Source organism: Tupaia chinensis, unplaced genomic scaffold (assembly GCF_000334495.1).
Source record: "Tupaia chinensis unplaced genomic scaffold, TupChi_1.0 Scaffold000098_3, whole genome shotgun sequence".
In the NCBI taxonomy this organism is placed as follows: Eukaryota; Metazoa; Chordata; class Mammalia; order Scandentia; family Tupaiidae; genus Tupaia; species Tupaia belangeri.
Window position 1 is genome coordinate 704,105 of NW_006159562.1, and position 19,163 is coordinate 723,267.

General features: G+C 40.5%; 1 protein-coding gene and 1 pseudogene across 3 annotated transcripts in view; one reads left to right on the top strand and one right to left on the bottom strand.

Annotated features, from left to right (window-relative positions):
* Positions 1-18,433, bottom strand: part of LOC102496904 (keratin, type II cytoskeletal 8-like) — a 27,366-nt pseudogene extending 8,933 nt beyond the window's left edge.
* The window catches only part of TTC29 (tetratricopeptide repeat domain 29), a 268,610-nt gene that overhangs the window by 4,576 nt on the left and 244,871 nt on the right, over positions 1-19,163 (top strand). The window contains exons 1-2 of one of the 3 annotated variants that reach the window (XM_006143455.1): positions 16,269-16,417; positions 17,563-17,609. The gene's annotated coding sequence lies outside the window, so the exon portion shown is untranslated. Of the gene's footprint in view, positions 1-16,268; positions 16,418-16,514; positions 16,648-17,562; positions 17,610-19,163 lie in introns of those variants that run through there. The other 2 variants (XM_006143457.2, XM_006143456.2) reach the window with 2 other exon arrangements.

Below are 19,163 nucleotides of genomic sequence, written 5' to 3' on the forward strand. Positions count from 1 at the left end.
GGGCTCATCAATGGCCACACAGAGAGTGTGTGGGTACACATGTGCTGGAGAGAGGCTATGTGTCTGCAAAAGGCAGTGGAGGTAAGTTAACAAACTAAGGACAATACTCTTGAGGTCTTTTTGCCCTTTGACATGTGTGTATATTACTGTGGATTGAATGACAACACTTCAGAAAGGAACTGAGTACACCTTGGGAAAGCATGTGTGTGTACATGTATGTGCATGCACACCTAGAAGTGGAAAAGAAAGTACTCATGTATGCCTATCTCAATTTCCAACCAACTGTTCACCCTCTTGCAAAGTTTTGCTATTTAATTCTTGAACATTTTTCACTTCTTATATATTTTTTATACTCATTACAAAATTTAACATGTCTGTGTCTAGTGCTACTGATCACTATCAATGACTCCTTTCCGTTCTCAGAGGGTAAACTTCCATTGTCATGTATCAAACTAGATCCTATTCCTCTGCCATTTTCCACCCATTCCATTTCACTCTGTCTACCACAAACCCTTTGTTTCTATTCTCTCTCTGAAAGGTATATTGAAGTTTCTAAAGCTTTCAGACACATACCTCATTCAGGTGTCTTGAGAAATAGTTAGGTGCAATGAAGGAAGCTTGATATCTTTGTAATGATAATTTAATGGCTGTACTACTTGAAGTTAGGAAATTCCTCAAAGTCAAATAGCTGGAATGAGATCACAATGTGTGCAGTCATTAAGAATATCTGATAGGCACGGTATGAATCATATATTAAAATGTGTGCTGTCTTATATTTAAAGCATTTGCTTAAACAATTCTCTGTAGAATAAATAGTACCTTGACCCAGATTTTGATTATTATCTTTCATTCAATCTGAAGAAGACCTTCAAACTCACTTGCCTGAGGCACTCCTAAGCTCCAGGTTTTCCTTGCTCATGAAAGAAAGATAAGAGTCACTCTTGAGAAGTGAGAGATCCTACTGTAAAAACTCACTGTGGGGTTATCTCTGTATATCCTTTAGCCAAACCAGTCATATAGTTAGAGACTCTTAATTGTTATTATCACCTTATTTGATTCTAACTATAGTCCATGACACTAAATTGGCCACCATGGGTTAACTACTAAAATTTAGGAAAGGGTGCAGTGGTCCGAATGTTTTTGTCCACCAAATTTATATGTTGAAATCCTAACCTCCAAGATAATGGTATTAAGAGGTGTGTGTGTGGCGGGGAGGGGGAGGGGGGGCTTTGGCATATGATTAGTTTACGAGGAAAGGCCCTCATGAATGAAATTAGTGCCCTTGTAAAAGAAGCTGAAAGAGACCTCAGCCTTTCTACCATGTGAGGACACAATGAGCCATCTATGAACCAGAAAAGTGAGGCTTTGTCAGACACTAAACCTGCCAGTGTCTTGGTCTCAGACTTCTCAGCCTCTAGGACTAAGAGAAATGAAGTTATGCTGCTTATAAGACACCAGTTTATGATATTTTTGTTATGCAGCTCAAATGGACTAAGATGGGAGGGTACAGTTTAAATGGATCTAGTTAGATCATTTTATTTTGGAAGTAATCTTTTCTGATTGCTATTTAGGGACCAGCAGATGGCATAATGATTATGTTGTTGGACTCCCACATAGTCAACCATGGTTCTAGTCCCAGAACCAGTGGCTTAAAACTCATGCCAGACATAAGCATGTGCTAGCCCAATATCCCGAGATGAGAATGGAGGAGAAGGGATTGCAGTGTGGCCATCCCCCCGAGGGGTGATTTCTCACTTTCTTTCTGTCTCTCCAGTGAGCTTGCACCCAATAGCAAAAATTTCTCTTGAAAAGAAAGAAGAAGAAGAAGAAGAAGAAGAAGAAGAAGAAGAAGAAGAAGAAGAAGAAGAAGAAGAAGAAGAAGAAGAAGAAGAAGAAGAAATACTATTTAAACATAGATGACTAATGGCTGAAAATCAGGAGGCAAATAGATTACATAAATTAGTAAGGGGTAAAGATAGATCAATAGAGTAGGTTCCTCAAGGCTCCATCAGTGGCTCAAATAGAAATGGTAGTGGTGAGGGGGAAGGGGGAAGCCTGTCCCACATAGAAGCTGGCCACAAAGAGGGCTACAAGGAAACTTCAGCAGCCGGTACCACTTCTGCTCGAGAAATTCCAGTCAAATATTAAGTACACATTAAATACTATTGCATAAATGTTATTCTTATCATAAAGGAATTATGAAGGAAAAAAACATGGGACTTGTAAGACTTGTATTTCTGCAGCGATAATTGCATTCCTAAGTGTATAATACCTGTATGCATGAGGATCTGTGGTCAGCTCTTACTTAGTTCTCACAGCCTCACCTAACATGCTTCTGCTTCTCTAGAAGTCTCTTTTTTCACCATTTCTAAAGCAGTTTCTACAATAGATGAACCATAAAATGTTATGCTATTCTAGTTGTAGGGATTGGCAATGAATCAGTCTGAGCAATAAGAAACACACCAGAAATTTCAGAAAGCAGAAAGCAGCAATGATCCCAGTGATGAGAGTAGGGCTGAAGGGGACGCTGAGAAAACACTTTTCTTTCTGGTGGAAGAAAGGAAGTTGTGAAAGATAGACTGAGGGAGGCAAGGGCAGAGATAGAAGCAGCACATTACTGATGTGAAAGGTGCAGGGTGGAGGATATTAGACATTTCGATAATGAACACAACTTGCTAATCAGTTCCTTGTGACTGTCAGTAGGTCAGATGATACGGAGACTATATTAGTGTTGTGATTTTTGAAGAGTTCCAAGGAGACTTCACCTTCAAAAGGACCATTCCCATCTGTGAGACGTGCTACTCGAAGTCAGCAGAGCAGATGATTAGGAGCAAGGACTTTGGAGTCAGAACACCTGAATAAATCCCGAGTCTGTCTCTTGTTAGCTGGGAAAACTGACGCGATAGAGTAGAACTGGGTACTTGCCACACATTGGCAGATACTTTTCACAAAGCAGAGGCAGAGGTAATCCTGCTCAGACCGGAAGCAAGTCACTCACGTGCAGCAAAGTTACCCACCAGGCTGGTGCTGGCCTTGAATGCATTCAAGGACAACGCAGTCTAATCCAGTAAGAGCTCCTCTCGGCCAAAATTACCCATTGAGAAGAAGTAGAGCCTTAAACAGGGTCTTACTTGCAAAGACCAACTCTAGCTAATATTGGCAGATATAATTTGACTGAAATTATACTGTATTCCTCCCAGAATATTTGCAGAGCCAGAGGCCAAACTTGAAATGTAAGACGATGCCTCACATCGTGCTGTACATCTGGTCCTGAGAAGACTCAGGTGCTACTGGGTACCCATACTTCACCCTCATTTCTGACTTCTGACTCTGTCCATGCTGGTCCTGAACCCTCTACAGTGCTGCCTCTGAAAACTGGGTGTAAGGGCTGCCTCTACTTCCAGCCTTGTCTGTACTGGATGATCATTGTCCTTGGGTGATCATTTTATTTTGGAAGTAATCTTTTCTGATTTAGAAAGTAATAGTAGGATTAATAGCTGAAGTAAATGTGCCTAACTGACTGAAACTGGCATGTACCTGTGCCCTTCTTGCAAAGGAGTCCCAAAAGTAACTTTCCGGCATATTGAGCTTCTATAAGTCCACTATAAGTGGACTCTTCATAGGACACAGGATTGGGACCAGCAAATGGTGTAATGGTTACATTGCTAGATTCCCACCTAGTCAATGAATGGTTCGAGTCCCTGACCCGGCAGCTTTAAACTCATGCCAGACACGTGCGAGTGCATGCCCAAAATCCCAAGAGGAGAATAGAGAATGGATTGCAGAGTGGCCATCCTGCCTGGGGGAAACTTCTTGCTTTCTGTCTGTCTCTCTCTGTCAGTACAGTGAGTGCACATGACATAAGATTTTACAAACACAGAGTGAGGGCTTAGATACTGAATGACCAAAAAAGCATGACAAATTCCCAATATGGGACCAGGTGATGGCACAACAGTAATGCAATCGGACACATATAGGAAAAGTTTCTGGGTTCTTGTATGGGATCTCCCCAAACGTGATGGGAATGCACACTTGCCCCTGATCTGGACTAAGACTAGATATGGATTGCAGAGTGAAGATCATGTTAGGAATGCCTCTGTTGTGCTTCTCTCTCTTTCAAAGAAATGTACAAAAACATAAAAAGAAATCCCCAGTATGATCTACCTCTCCGGCTGCCCAAGATCAACATACATTATTATTCTCACACTCACATGATGCAATTCTCTTTATCCAAACTAGAACCATGATCATACTATTCCCCAAAGGGGGCAACCAAAAGTTCTTATCTGTTACTGCATTCAGTAACAGATGAGTGCAAGATTGTTAGTGATGCCCATTAGATAGATTAAATTAGAATCTCAATTTCTGTGCAAATTCTTTTTTCATTTCTGCAATTTGTCATTTGTGTTCATATTTAAGCATGCATAAGTTTCCTTCTCCACAATGTTTTCTTTAATTTTTTTTCCATGTAGCACCTCAGCTGTTAACATTCTTTACCTGATAGAATAACTTCAAAATGTATTCTAAATGGATACAAGCCATTGATGTTCTAAAGTGTATGAGATTGTTATAGTCTTCTAAGAACTTGAACCACTAGACACAGAAGTTCTAAAAGGCACTCCAGGACTCCCCGTGGGCTTCATCCATTTTTTCCCCTTTCTCTTGGTAATAAAATCAATCATCCTATCTAATACCACAATGCCTATAAGGTGCTCAAAACACCAGGTGGCAGACTTAGCATCCAATTAAATGAAAACAATGCTGTGTTTCTGATAGAATCATTTCTCCCTTTGGAACTAAAAACTCTTTCCCAGCACATTCCAGAGTTATGTTGTTGAGAAGTAAATTTCTACAAAGGGGATAGTAGTTGCACTATTAAGCGGCGTTCTGCCTTTTGGTTCTGGGACCCAAGTATCTTGGCTCTGCAAAACCATTCATTGACTTTTGGTTCAGAGTATATACTATATCCTGCAGGGTAAGACCCTAAATTTAGAGGGTAGTATGTCCCAACTGGAACCCTGAGTCTTCATTTGTTTCCTTCTGTAAGGTCATGTAGTTTGGGATAATGGGTTTTGAGTAAACACAATGAATCTATGAACATTAACAAATTCCCTTACTGCTTCCTCCAGAAGCCATTTGTATTGTGACCACAAGTAAAGGTTTTGTTTCTAAGTCTGTATGTGATGCTGCTGTCAGAAGCATAGCCTTTTAGGAAAGGTAAATCTATATACAGAATACACAGCTATTTTAGTTAGGATGAAACACTGCTCTGTGAAAAAGGGAATATAAGGCACCAGCAGTTAGCATAATGGATATGTCGCTGAACTCCTCTGTAATCGATTGTGGTTCGAGTCCCAGACCCGGTGGCTTAAACTCACACCGGGTGCATGTGCTTGCATGCCCAAGATCCCGAGAGGAGAACGGAGGAGAAGGGATTGCGGCATGGCCATCCCCCTGGGGGATGATTTTTCACTTTCTGTCTCTCTGTCTCTCTTTGTCTTTATGGCAAGCACACGTGCCGGCGAAGACCCGCTCCCCAAAAAAAAAACCCCCACAAAAAAAAAAAAAAAAAAAAAAAAGAAGAAGAAGAAGAAGGAGGAGGAGGGAATATAATATGACCAACCTGTAACTAGCTAGGAGGATGGCCTTCTGTAGTATGGTATCTTATCAGAAACTTGGGGTTGTTTGCCGCTGCAGGCCAAGTGGGCTCTCAGCAGTGGCAAAGGTCAGATTATCCTTGGTGATGGCAAATCCTTGTTACTGTGCCTATCCATGTGTAACCTTCAGTCCTGCCAATACAATCATGCTGTTCATAAATCATCGAGTAAGCACTGAAATAAATTGATCTCCACTGGACAGGAAATTATATCCACTTGGTTATTAAGAGCCTCTTCCTTTGATTCTGGGTCATTTCTAAGTAGATAGGAGAATATGCCATTCCATGTTCTGTCCCCGGAAGGGTTAGACTTTACCAGTCGGGATACTAACTTCATACCTCATACTATGATGTAAAATGTGGAAGAGAATTTAGTGTTGTCAGGCTCTTTCAAGAAGCTGATGCAAAACTGGGATAAACATACAAACATTTTATTTGAAGAAATGTCTGTTTGGAAAAAAAAAATAGGGAAGAAGCTGGAGAAGCTAAAGACCATCAGACTGTGAAGCAATTTTGACCCCAAATATGGAGGAGAGGGAGAACAAGTTAAATGGAAGTCTCCTAGACTTTTAGAAGGTTTTTGGAAAGCCATAGGAGAATCCTCAAGACAAATTTGGCCTTCAAATAAGTCCAGTGTCTCTCAGAAAATGATCTGTCTTAGTACTCCTGCTGCACAGAATCATTGTCTGGAAATGACCCTAGGGAGATTTCAAGAAGCTGATGCAAGACTGGGATAAACATACAAACATTTTATTTGAAGAAATGTCTGTTTGGAAAAAAAAAAAATAGGGAAGAAGCTGGAGAAGCTAAAGACCATCAGACTGTGAAGCAATTTTGACCCCAAATATGGAGGAGAGGGAGAACAAGTTAAATGGAAGTGTCCTAGACTTTTAGAAGGTTTTTGGAAAGCCATAGGAGAATCCTCAAGACAAATTTGGCCTTCACATAAGTCCAGTGTCTCTCAGAAAATGATCTGTCTTAGTACTCCTGCTGCACAGAATCATTGTCTGGAAATGACCCTAGGGAGATATGGGAGCCACTCCAAATTTCAAAACACTGTACATGGACCCTTGGTTAATTACCCTCTTATAGTTAGCAACTGTGAAGTGAATTTTCATGACCAATGTAACAGATAACATATTCTCAATGATCTGATTACCCCAGAAAAAAATGTGAAGACATTACTGTGAAAAGTGTTCATAGACTTGGCAACATTTTTTAACACTTTGTTTTGTAATATTCCAAATTTTGCCTTCCTGATTGGGTTATCACTGTAATCTGAATGTGTTCTCCAAAATTCTTATGTTGAAACTTTATCACCAACATGATAGTATGAAAGGGTGAAGCTTTTAGGGGGCAACAAAGTCATGAGGATAGAGCCCTTATGGATGGGACTATGGTACTTATAATAGGGCTCAAGAGAAGCAGTTCCCTCTCTTCTGCTCTTTCACCATGTGAGGACACAGTACTCATTTCTGCTAGAGGATGCCTCGACAAGGTGCCATCTTGGATACGTATCACTGATATCCTATGTCCTCTTATGGCTTCTTTTGGTACTTAAAAAGTTTTAATAAATCATTTGGGTCCACAATTATTAAAGCTTAGGAAGGTTGAAACACAAATATCACTAAGAGAAGTCAATAATCACTGAATTGTCCCTCATAAGATACTCTAATATCATATGGGCCATTCTAGTCTAAAACAGGTGCCCTAATTTTGTAGGTTCAGAAGCTCTACAGTACAGTTAGTGGTGATCAATCCTAGTAAAGTATTCAACTCAAAATAACCAAATTCACACCTGTTTAGGCATAAACCAAATGCCAGTACATTAATTTTTAGTGAGAATCTAATTTCCAGGAAAACCTAAATATTCATATCAGTTCATCAGAACGTGCATTACATCCATTTAGAAATCTTGACATGGGATCTGGCTGTATGACCTGGTGGTTAAGGGTGCTGGAACCCACATGGCCAACTGCAAAACAACAAAGACATGGTTCTTAGTAGAATGCTCATGTGAGTAATTTTACCCATAACAGACTAATGGCTTTTTTAAATTTTTAAGTAACAATTTAATTAATTAATTTATTTATTTATTTTTGGAGAGGTTTTTGCTATAGGGTGTGTGGGTTCTCCAGACAGACAGAGAGAGACAGGGAGACAGAAAGCAAGAAATCACCCCCCAGGGGGGATGGCCACGCCATAGTCCTTTCTCCTCCATTCTCCTCTTGGGATCTTGGGCACGCACACACACGCGCCCGGTGTGAGTTTAAGCCACCGGGTCTAGGACTCGAACTGCAGTTGACTACGTGGGAGTCCAGCAACATAGCTATTACGCTAACTGCTGGTCTCCAATAACAATTTTATTTTAATAGTCTTTAAGGGTATTTGTAATTCTCCAGTGTCCTGACTATAACTAATACTATAAAATCATTATGTAGGTGTGGTCCCTAGGTTGGGTGTTAAAAGAAGCCAGATCCTACATGGCCAACTCCCTTTTTGAACCCTGGCCCTGGTGGCTTAAGAAACATGCAGGGTGTGTGTAAGTCCATGACAAAATCCCAACAGGATGGAAAAATGGGGAGGAGATCATGGCATGACCATCCCCCAACCCCGCCCCATCTCTCTGTATTTTTCTGATGAGTACCTATATCGTCTGGCAACTTAAAAAATGAATAAATGAAATATAAAATTATTATCTACTCCAAGTATAATACCAAGTTAAATTAGTGAATGTGTTATCAAACACTCAGTCTTTCATTGTCTTGAGTGTAGCTCAAAATTGTATGTTGCTACACTGTTTGAGGTCTGGACTCATCCGCCACAGCTCTGTACCACTGTATTCTAGAACTTACCTGCATTGGTTTTCTGCCTTTCTAATCTCCTCAGTACCCTCTGACATTCATATAACTCATTTTTCAAGGCTTAAAATTGCATTCCAAGTATTATCCCCTCTGTGACATCTTCCGTAACCGTCCAACTTCCATCTAGTCCTGGTTCCTTCCCAGGACACCAATCGTGATGCCACCTTTATGGTTCTTGTCATGACTTACTATGGTCATGGGCTGGGATGATTCAGGGAGAAGCATCAGTTGCCATGTCTATGCTGCCATGCCAGGTTCCATTGGACTAACTGGTTGTACAAACTGACTAATAACTGAATGCCTGGAAGGCCTAAAATCAGCACCATAGAAGCAAGAGTCAGATTTGCATGGTGAATTTGAAACCTTAAAAACAAGTTAATCAGGAACAGAGAGCATTAGAAACAGACTGGGGAGTAGGCTGAAAGACAGAAGGTAGTGGATGGTCTAGCACTGAGTTTACTAAAATAAAAAACAAAGCAACAACAACAAGAAAAAATACAGGGACACCAGTCCTGTTCTCTTTTCTGCTGGGCACAGATGGCTCACAGAGAGCTTAAAAGCAAAGAACTATTTGTCATTTGCATGTCTGTCTTCACTTCTAGGCTGTGAATTGATTGAGAATGTGACTTATCTTCATATTCCCATCCAAGCAGAGTACTTGGCTTGTTGAAATAATGAATGAATGGATGGATTTAGACTTTCAGATTCAGTGTTTAGGACTGCTACTCCATATTTTTTCCCTCTGTTAGATCTAATTCAGCTTTTATTTATACCTTTATTTAATAAGTTGCTTCCCTGTGAGACTGTATTGGAAATTACAGTGGAATTTTACCAAATGTGATGCTTGTCATTTTGTTTATAACAGTCTTTGAAAAATATCATTATATTCTATATTTTGTTCATGAATTTAGAATTCCCTCTGCATATACAGTCACATTTTTTTGTGCTTGGAAAGTGAAAGCTTTATTTTTGAATGAAATTGGGAAAATATTAGCGTGTCTCTTAATATCTTAGAATGACATCCTATGTATATGAGGGTACTTCAAAAAGTTTGTGGACAATGGAAATAAAGTATGACTTTATTTTTGGTGTAAAAGATTTTGAAATCTATTCTTTTTTAAATAACATGAATATTCTATGAAGTTACTATAAACTTGTATATGGATAGAAGCATGTATATGTTTATTATCATGTACCCTTATAAGTAAGGTTTTAAGAGATTTGTACAATAATTGAAGCACATTATTTTGTGGAGATATGTCTCCATATGTATAAAATACCATCATTGTAGTTTTATCAATTGTATGGATGCACGAATGATAAGTCAAATTAATAATTAAGTATACTTGGATGTTCAAGAGCAAATGGCATGTTTTTAAAATAGTAGACTTAACTGTCTGAGAAAAGAGAATTGCACCAAAACATAACTGAAAGCATGAAGATGCTGAAAAAAAAATGGTTAACTAAGTTTAATATCAACTGATGTTTATATGGTAAATTATAAAAGGAAATTGGCTCATTCTATACTTTGGATATAGAAATAGGGGCAGTTGGTGGCACAGGACAATGTCATTCTCTGCGATGGTGGACCCACATGGGAGATCCTAGGGCCTCTCCACACTCTGAATACACATGGGAGTGCCTGTGATCTGGGCTGGATAAATCTGGAGGTGGATCATGGCATTAAGACCCTTTTCAGAGTGCCTATCTCTCTTTGTCTTTCTCTGTCTATCTCTCTCCCTCATTGAAAAGCTAGACTTTTAAAATAAACAAATAAAGGAACAATGCAATTTGTACACATTGAGTAAAAACAACAGTTAAACTAAATTTAAAATCAAGAAAATAGAGATTAGTAGCCAAATAACGTAGCTAAAATTTTTTTTATATTTAATCACTGTACATCTTTACACCATACAACATGAATATCCCCACCATGAATGCATTGTATATTAGTCCAGTCAAAGATATTGCCAAACACATTATCATCAGCAGATAATTTTCCATTTTTGTGTCTGTTTAATGTTTTGCTATTTTCTCCCTTGATTCCCTCCCTCCCATCCCCCACCATTGCCCATCCTCCTCCTGCAGTGTCTCTAGTATCTACAATTGCTTTTCATGCTGTTATATATTCCAATCTTTCAGTTTTTGCCATAGAGTGAAGACATTCAGTATGTACTAAGTGGGGACATACAATGCCACTCTTTCATAGTCTGGCTTGCTTTGCTTAGCATTAAATCTTCCATATTCATCCACTATCTATCAAATACTAAGGGCTCATTAGTTTTTTATGGCTGAGTAGTATTCCATAGTATATAAGTGCCACACTTTCTCAATCCATTTTTCTGTTCTTAGACATTTGGGTTGATTAGTGCTAAGGCATTGCTAAGATTTTTAAGCTTTCTGGGGTTTATTAGTTGTTGATAATCTCAAGAAAATCCTCTCCTAGACCCTCTGCTTTCCAGTGTGCTCTTTCCTAACATTGACAGGCCTTAGAATTATGCCTCATTCTGTTGTATTTCCTTTTATAGTCCCTTCTCATTTTATAAAACTCCGAACAGACAAATGGGACAATTCAAGAACTCATCATTTGGGACCAGCAGTTAGCGTAATGGCTATGTCACTGGATTTCCATGTAGTCAACCATGGTTTGAATCCCAGACCCAGTGACTTAAGCTCATGCTGGGCGCGTGTGCATGCGTGCCCAAGATCTCGAGAGGACAATAGAGGAGAAGGGATTGCGGCATGTCCATCCCCCCTGGGGGGTGATTTCTTGCTTTCTGTCTCTCTGTCTCTCTCTGTCTTTCTGGTGAGCGCACGTGCCCTATGGCAAAAACCTCTTAAAACAAACAAACAAACTCATCATTCAAAAACTACTTGCTGATTCTGTTTATTTGGTTGGATCTTAAAATTTATTTTTCTAATAGCACTTATGATAATTACACAAATGTTAAGTACATCGATAAAATCAGTAAAATCTATAAAAAGTCTTTTGACTCTAAACTTAGTATAAAAATTATTTATTCATAAATAACTTTTTTGTTTTACCTTAGAATACCTAGTACAGTATGCTATCTATATAACATCAATAAAGATTGGCTAAGTTTCTCCACCCAATTTATTATACAAATGCAAAAAATTTACACTGTTTTAAGCCAGATCAAAAACACACCATTTTTAAAAACACAGTATGAATAAAATGTTTTGACCTCAACTTATAAAATAATTATATCAAATTTCTATGTAACAATAGAAAATAAATGTAACTATGTATGCTCTTTAATACATTTTCTTAATTGAATCTTGGAGTTTCAACTAATACTTTAAAATGCATAAAATTCTAAAGTTTTATTTTAATTGGTATCTGTAATTAATACCTACTAATTTGTTTTTAATTTTTTATTATATCATGTGTTTTGTCTAATACTTACAAATCAACTTCAGCTAGTTTTAGAAAAACTAATTATTGGAGTGATATCAGGAGCTCAAGAAGTCACTCTTAAACTGGACAATCAGTTGAGAAAGGCAGTCAGCATTGCAGATCCAAGAGCTAGAAAACAAGAACTGCAGCAGTAACTATCCAATGGTGGGAAATAGCTGTGGAAGTGATGAGAAGCTAATTCACATCAGCCCCTCAAATCCAGACAGGCAAATAAGCATTTTGGCTGAATGTACAAATTTCAAGGAATAGTCCTTCATATTGGAGTAATCTTCATCTGTTAACACTGAACTAAATTGGCCTAAGCTGCTCCCATACTTGGGTGATAAATTTGACCCAAAGCAGTCTTTATAGATACTAAACTACAGGGATCAGCAGTTAGCGTAATGGCTATGTCGCTGGACTCCCATGTAGTCGACCTGGTTCACGACCGGACCCGGTGGCTTAAAACTCATGCCGGGCGCATGTGCGTGCATGCCCAAGATCTCGAGAGGAGAATGGAGGAGAAGGGATTGCGGCATGGCCATCCCCCCTGGGGGGTGATTTCTCACTTTCTGTCTCTCTGTCTCTGTCTGGCTGGCAAGCACGAGCGCTCTATGATACAAACCTCTCCAAAAAAAAAAAGATACTAAACTACAACCTAACTTGATGTACAGCAAGTCATAACCTAATCTAAGGGTATACCCTGGTAACCTAGCAACTGAGCCCCAGTCAATCATAGCAGCTGAGCTATAGCCAATCACAGGCTGCCAACAAATTGCTCCTGTCCTTCTGAAGCAAGAGCTAATTGGGACCAATCTGGTTGGTTTTGCATGTCATTTCCTTGGTTCATGCGTCACTTTCTTTTCTCTGGTTATAAATCTAGGCTGTATATGTAGTGGAGCAGAGCATTTTGATCTAACTCCTGCTGGGGATGCTGTCCAGCTCTAGAAGCCACCCTTGCCCAGATATTCTTAAATTTAAGTGGTCCCGCATTTTTCCTTTTAAGATATTTAACACTACCACAAAACTCTTCAGGTATGTGAATAATTCCCGTATTTTCATAAGATTCATATCTCTTTTGGGGGGCATGTATTTGTAGCATCTAGGCATGTACATGCCTGCTATTTCATGGTCTCAAGGTCTGTTAGAATACTTGTCCATGTAGTGATGCAGTATGATATTCTAGGGATAGTAAAAATAAGTAAAAACTATGCCTTGGTATAAAATTAACCAAGGTCTCTGAGGACTGAATTACAGCAAAGAGTCAGGGTTGATGGGTTATTGATTTGGAAACTAAAAGTGCACTGCTGTCCCTGCTAGGTAAAACCAAATTGCTTCTGTGTTTTTGTGTGTTTGTTTCTTTTTCTCCTATTTCTCAAAATGTAGGGGGAATGATATTTGCTGCATAGGAGACTACTCCAGCAAAAAGTCTGTATCAGGAACAACAGCACAATAATGGTCACCGTTGGATTAATGTGTTCTTCTTAAAAACATATATTTACTTTTCCATCTAATTCATGATGGGACTATGAAAGGAATTATTAAGCTTACATTTTTTAAGTCTGAGATTCCCCCCAGAATCTCTTTGTCTCTGGTGAGTACATGCACTCCCTGGTCAATTAAAAAGAAAGCAAAGGAATAAATCTTGTTGTTTTAAGCCACTGAGAGTTGGAGTTGTCATTAAAGATTCAGGTCTTCTTACAAGATCACATGCAAAGGAAGGGAAAAAAATTAACGTTAGACTTGCCATCATGAACCCTGGATGGTGAAAAACAAAGCAAAACAAAACAAAGAAAAAAACTTCAAAATTTTGAGGGAAATTAGTATTAACCTAAAATGCCCAACACTGTCAATTAGCCATTGGCAAAATAAAGATATCGTCACTCATGAAAGAACTCAAAAATTCACTATATATATTATTTTTTTGAGAGAGATTTTTTTCTATAGGGCACATGCGGTTGCCAGAGACACCAAGAGAGAAAGAGACAGAAAGCAAGAAATAGCCCCCCACACCTGGGGATGACCATGCTGCAATCTCTTCTCCTCCTTTATCCTCTTGAGATATTGGGCATGCATGCACACACACCCAGTGTGAGTTTAAGCTACCGGGTCTGGTACTCGATATGTAGGAATCCTGTGACGCAACCATTATGCCATCTGTTGGTCTCTCACTTCATATATTCTTTCTTCAAATGTTATCCAGGACTATGTTCAGTAAAATATATGAGTAAATTAAGAATACCTCATATATTCTTTCTGCAAATGTTATCCAGGACTAGGTTCAGTAAAATATATGAGTAAATTAAGAATATTGTGGAGGGACCAGCAGGTGGCTGGTGGTTAAGGGTGCTGGCCTTCCACATGGCAGACCACAATTTGAATTTTGGACCTGGTAGCTTGCTTTCTCACTTTCTCTCTCTTGCTCTGTCCCTCTCCAGTCAAATTAAAAAATAAATAAATAAAGTTAAGTAAAATAATGCTTTACAAAAAAAAAAAAGAATGTGTTGGGATTATTTGAGAATTGGAATTTATAACATATCAAAAACACTTTGAGAAAAACTGTAAAGAGTAGTTAAGATATATTGATGTCCTCTAGAGGAATATTTGCTTCTTTGGGGAGCTAATCTAAGGTAAAATCCTTTTATCCACAGCAAGGATCAGGAGTGGGTACTCTAGATCTTAGTTTGTCAGTAATAGCATCGCTGTCCCTTCCCTCTTGAGTTCTGGGTGGGGATCTGATAGGAAGCAATGAGAATCGGTTCAAGGAGTCTCTATCCTGTCATTCATTCAATTAATTCAAAAATATTTTTGAACAGATACTCTCTACCCATCCCTGTACTACTCTAACAATTCAGAGACAAATACAGACAGCCTCTGCCCTCAAAAGAGCTCACAATCTTTCAGGAAAGTTTGGCTCATATAAACCAGGCACCATAATAAAGACAGGCTTAAGAGGAAGGAGAGGAGAGATTGTTTCTGGGTAGTGAAAGGGAAGGGTGGTCAGGAGTCCTCAAAGCTTTCAAAAGGACTCGAGCTGCTAGTTAAAGCTGTCCTCGAAGCTGGCATCCTTCAATTAATGCAAATGATCATTTTCCTTTTTTGGTTACTGTGAGTTTTCCGTCACTTGCAAAGTTTTCTAGCTGAATTTGCTAGCTCTAAGAATTTTATGCCAAGCAGGAGAAAGAGTTCCTTAAAGCACTGCCAAACAGCAACAAGACGAATAAGGACAAAAAGGCAAGAAATGGCCCCCTAGAAAGCTAATGAAGGCAGCACAAGCAGCAAGAACCGGAACAGAATTCACACAGTGATTCACGTGGCCGCAGTGGTGCCGTGTTACAGTAATCCTGACACTAGAAAATGAGTTCATGAGTCAAGAAAGAACCTTTGTCTGTGAGGGGGAGCCCAGTTACAGGTAGTCACAAGAATCAACTGAAAATATAATGTAAACATAGTTGGTGGAAATAATTTAGTAATTTGTTGCAGCAAGTTAGATGTTGGGAGGAAAGTGTGATTATGGTTGTTATGCTCGTACTCCTAATAGAATTGATTTGTGGTTAATGAAATTATGCATGTGAGCAAAATTGCCGGCTTACCCTACAGCATGCGACAGGAGGCCATGAATAAAAGCCTCGCTTTCCAACACATCTGTATTTGGGAAGTGATAAGAACAAGCTTCATTCTCTTGTCCCCTATATGTATGAGAACATGAACAAAGAGGCTCACTCCCTTACACTTAGAGAGAAACGATGGAATGATGAGCTGAGACGAACAGGATGACATTTAGTTTGTACAAATATAAAATACCGAGTTTCAGGCAAAAATTCAAAATAGAATAAAATAAAGGACAGGATGACGGGAGATTTTCTGAAACAGATCCATGGTTTAGTCGATCACAATTCAAAATTGTATTCTCCTGGAGACAGGATGGGGAAAGGTAGTTGTGTGATTTCTGATTGCAAGAGGCTGAGGAAGAGGAGGGACTTATCTAAATGGACACAGGGGCATCAGATCACGTGGTCACGAATGCCTTGCTCAGTGTTTTTCATCACTCCCTGTGGACAAAAGGGAACTATCGAGAGTGCGCTACCATGAAATGATCCTGGCGGGAAATCCGACGCCCTTGGCTCATGGGAACTAACTTCAGAAAGCCTCTAACTCCAGAAAGTTGCCTTGCGGGAAAAGCCAGCAGATTCTGGAGCCCCGCCCAGCCGCAGTAGGCTCCTCCTCCTCTCTAGTCTCCGCCCCCCCACGCCCGAAGCTACCCCAATCCCGAGCCATGGTTTAGCATAACTCCGCCTCTGGGCGCCCCGCTTCGCCCGTTTCCCTGGAGACGCTCTCCGCGTTCCCTCTCCTGGTGCCGGCAGTGCCAGGCCACAGCGTGAGGAGCGGGCAGCGCCACCGCCCAGGCCCTGCCACCGGTGGGGGCGTCGCGTCGGCGGAGCGGAAGACCGGAGTTGTTCCCCGGGGCGGACCACCGAGGTTCCTGACGGCGGGGCGAGGCTGGGCCGGCGCTTTCTGAGCTCCTGGGAGAGCGGGTCCTTGGCCTCGGAAACCTCCCCCTCGTCCGTCTGGGCTTCCGGAGCCGAGGCCCTTGGCCTTCCCTCCAGAGAAAGAAGGGAAAGAAGAGAAAGCAAGGCGCTGGCCTTTCTCCTCGGTTCACTTGCCCCTCCGCGGGCGGCGGGAAAGTGACCAGGTGTAGGACTAAGTAGGTTAGTCCTGTTTATAGCTAGCTGGGACTAGTTAGACTAATTCCGAACAAACGGGAAGTAAGATGGGCTCAGGTTTCTGTGCAGAGAACTCCATCTATGAATCTGAGAGAAGACATGGTTATCCCTGCTGTCCCACTGGTACTGAAACACGTAAATACATACACAGAATGCAGATGCTTTGGCATTTCACTGAATTAGTGGTTAGCCTGAGAGAGAGGGTCTACACTTCTGTTTTGGTTTTTGTTTTTAAGATTTTTTTGAAGAGATATTTTTGCTATAGAGTATGTGTGCTCGCTGGAGAGACAGAAAAACAGAAAGCAAGAAATCACACCCTCCCCACTCTTGGGGAATGGCCACACTGCAGTCGGGGAATGGCCACACTGCAGTCCCTGGGGTTTTGAGCATGCAGGCACACACGCCTAATGTGAGTTTTAAGCCACCCAATCCAGGACTCCAACCATGGTTGACTACGTGGGAGTCCAGTGACATAACCATTATGCCATCTACTGGTCCCATTTTTAAGATTTTTGCCATAGGGTGTATTCCCTGGAGAGAGACAGGGAAAGTGAAAAATCACCCCCCTCCCCATGGGGGATGGCCATGCTGGAATCCCTTCTTCATTCTCTGGATTTGGGGCTCACCTGTACACACATCTGGTGTGTTTTACAAGCTGTCAGGTCTGGGACTCGAACCAAAGTCATCCATGTGGGAGTATGGCGCTACATCACCTACTGGCCCCTACACTTCTGGGTTTCAAAACAACATATTTACACACATAGTAGGTACTCAATACTTGTTGCATGAATGAATCTTATTCCATGGTTTGGGAGCAGGTAGAGGAGCTATTTTATTGACTGACTTTTGACATTCTTTTCTTCTCTCTTCTGAGATGATTCTTTGCTTCCTGATTTTCAGGCTGAAGTCTGTAAGCCTGGAGAGACCTTCAGCAATAATCTGCAAATGTAAGTCAAGTGAAATGAGTTCTACCTTCAAATACTCTTTCTGTTTTATATTTCAATTTAACCACCAGTTAAGTGTCAGTTGGTAGGAAAGATGTGATTTCCATTAATTTTATTTAGCAATCCATCTAATTACCCACCATAAAAGTGCTAGAAGTGTCCAAACAGTGATACAATGATACCATTATTTAGTGACTCTTCCAACTTATCTGGATTTTTTTTACTCTTTTAAGCAGCATATTTAATGATATTCTGTAGTTTTCTTTAAACTTTCATAGTGAAAGAGCTCATGGTGATAATATGAATAGTTCATTCTTTCACAAACACTCATCCTCATGAATGTTTATGTTTTGGTCGTAGTAAAGTCATATTTATTCTGAACTTTTTAAGACATATAATACATTTTATTTTTTAGCTGTATTTCTCTCATCTCAGCTTTTACTCCAAAGTGACATTGGTCAGCCTCAGACATAGTTTCTCCCCAAGTAGCCTCTGTCTACACGGTGGTAGGCCTCCCCTTTTTTGTGCTTCCTGATGAGGTTATCTCTGGGGAACATACACAAGAGGATTATTCTTTGAAGAATTTTACTTGGGGGCCAGAAATTTAAACTCGCACCATGGGACACATTCAGCCTGACCCAGCACTCTCAAAGCTTTCATCCTGTGTTTCTCCATTCTCATTTGTCTTTACATGTGGGGGCCAAACTTAGAGTCTGAAACTGTGATACAAGAGCCAACCTGCAGATCAAAGAATGCACCAAATCTCTTCTGAATACCAACAGTGAAATGGCTTCAGGCGGCCTTTTGATCTTTGTCTCGACACCCATGGTGCCACATGTAGCTCCGCCCACTTGCTGGTACTGGGAGAACTGCCTCTGGGTCCTCCTAATAGACTACTTCAGCCTGGGTTCCTGGGGCTAAGCTCCTTTTGGTACCTGCCAGAGAGTAACTCTCATTCTTCTCCCTTACTCACCTGAACTTGAGCACTTCTCCTTCCTGGGCTCAGTATCACCCATCTTGAGTGTCTTCCTCTACGGTGTTGAGCTGAGAGAACCCTGGTGAAGTATACTGGCTAAGGGTAATGTGTTCTATTTTTGCTACTAGCCTAGGTTAGCCACCCAGGAGCACTAGTCCCATACCTCATTGTTGAGCCCCGGTTGGAGTTCACTGTGCACCTAGGGGTTGGGAACACTGGCCAAACAATGCAACTCATGTTAATGAAGAGCAAAAGGCTCTCTTCACTCGATGGGTTTAATTTAAGTCTGAAATGACGGATCCCTAAATATGCATGCACTTGTCTCACTTATTTTCCCCTTGATCATTTCTATAAACTAGAATACAGCTACTTTAACAAAATTCAGCATAAATAAAACTGAACTGGGACCAGTCAGTGGTGTGATGGTTGAAGTGGCTATATCCCATATGACCAACTCTACAGTTTGAGTCCCAGACTTGGTGGCTTAACAACACACCAGGTATGTGTGTGTGTGAATGCCCAGAATCCTGAGAGGAGAATGGTGGAGAAGGGATTGTGGCATGGCCATCCCCTCTGGGAAG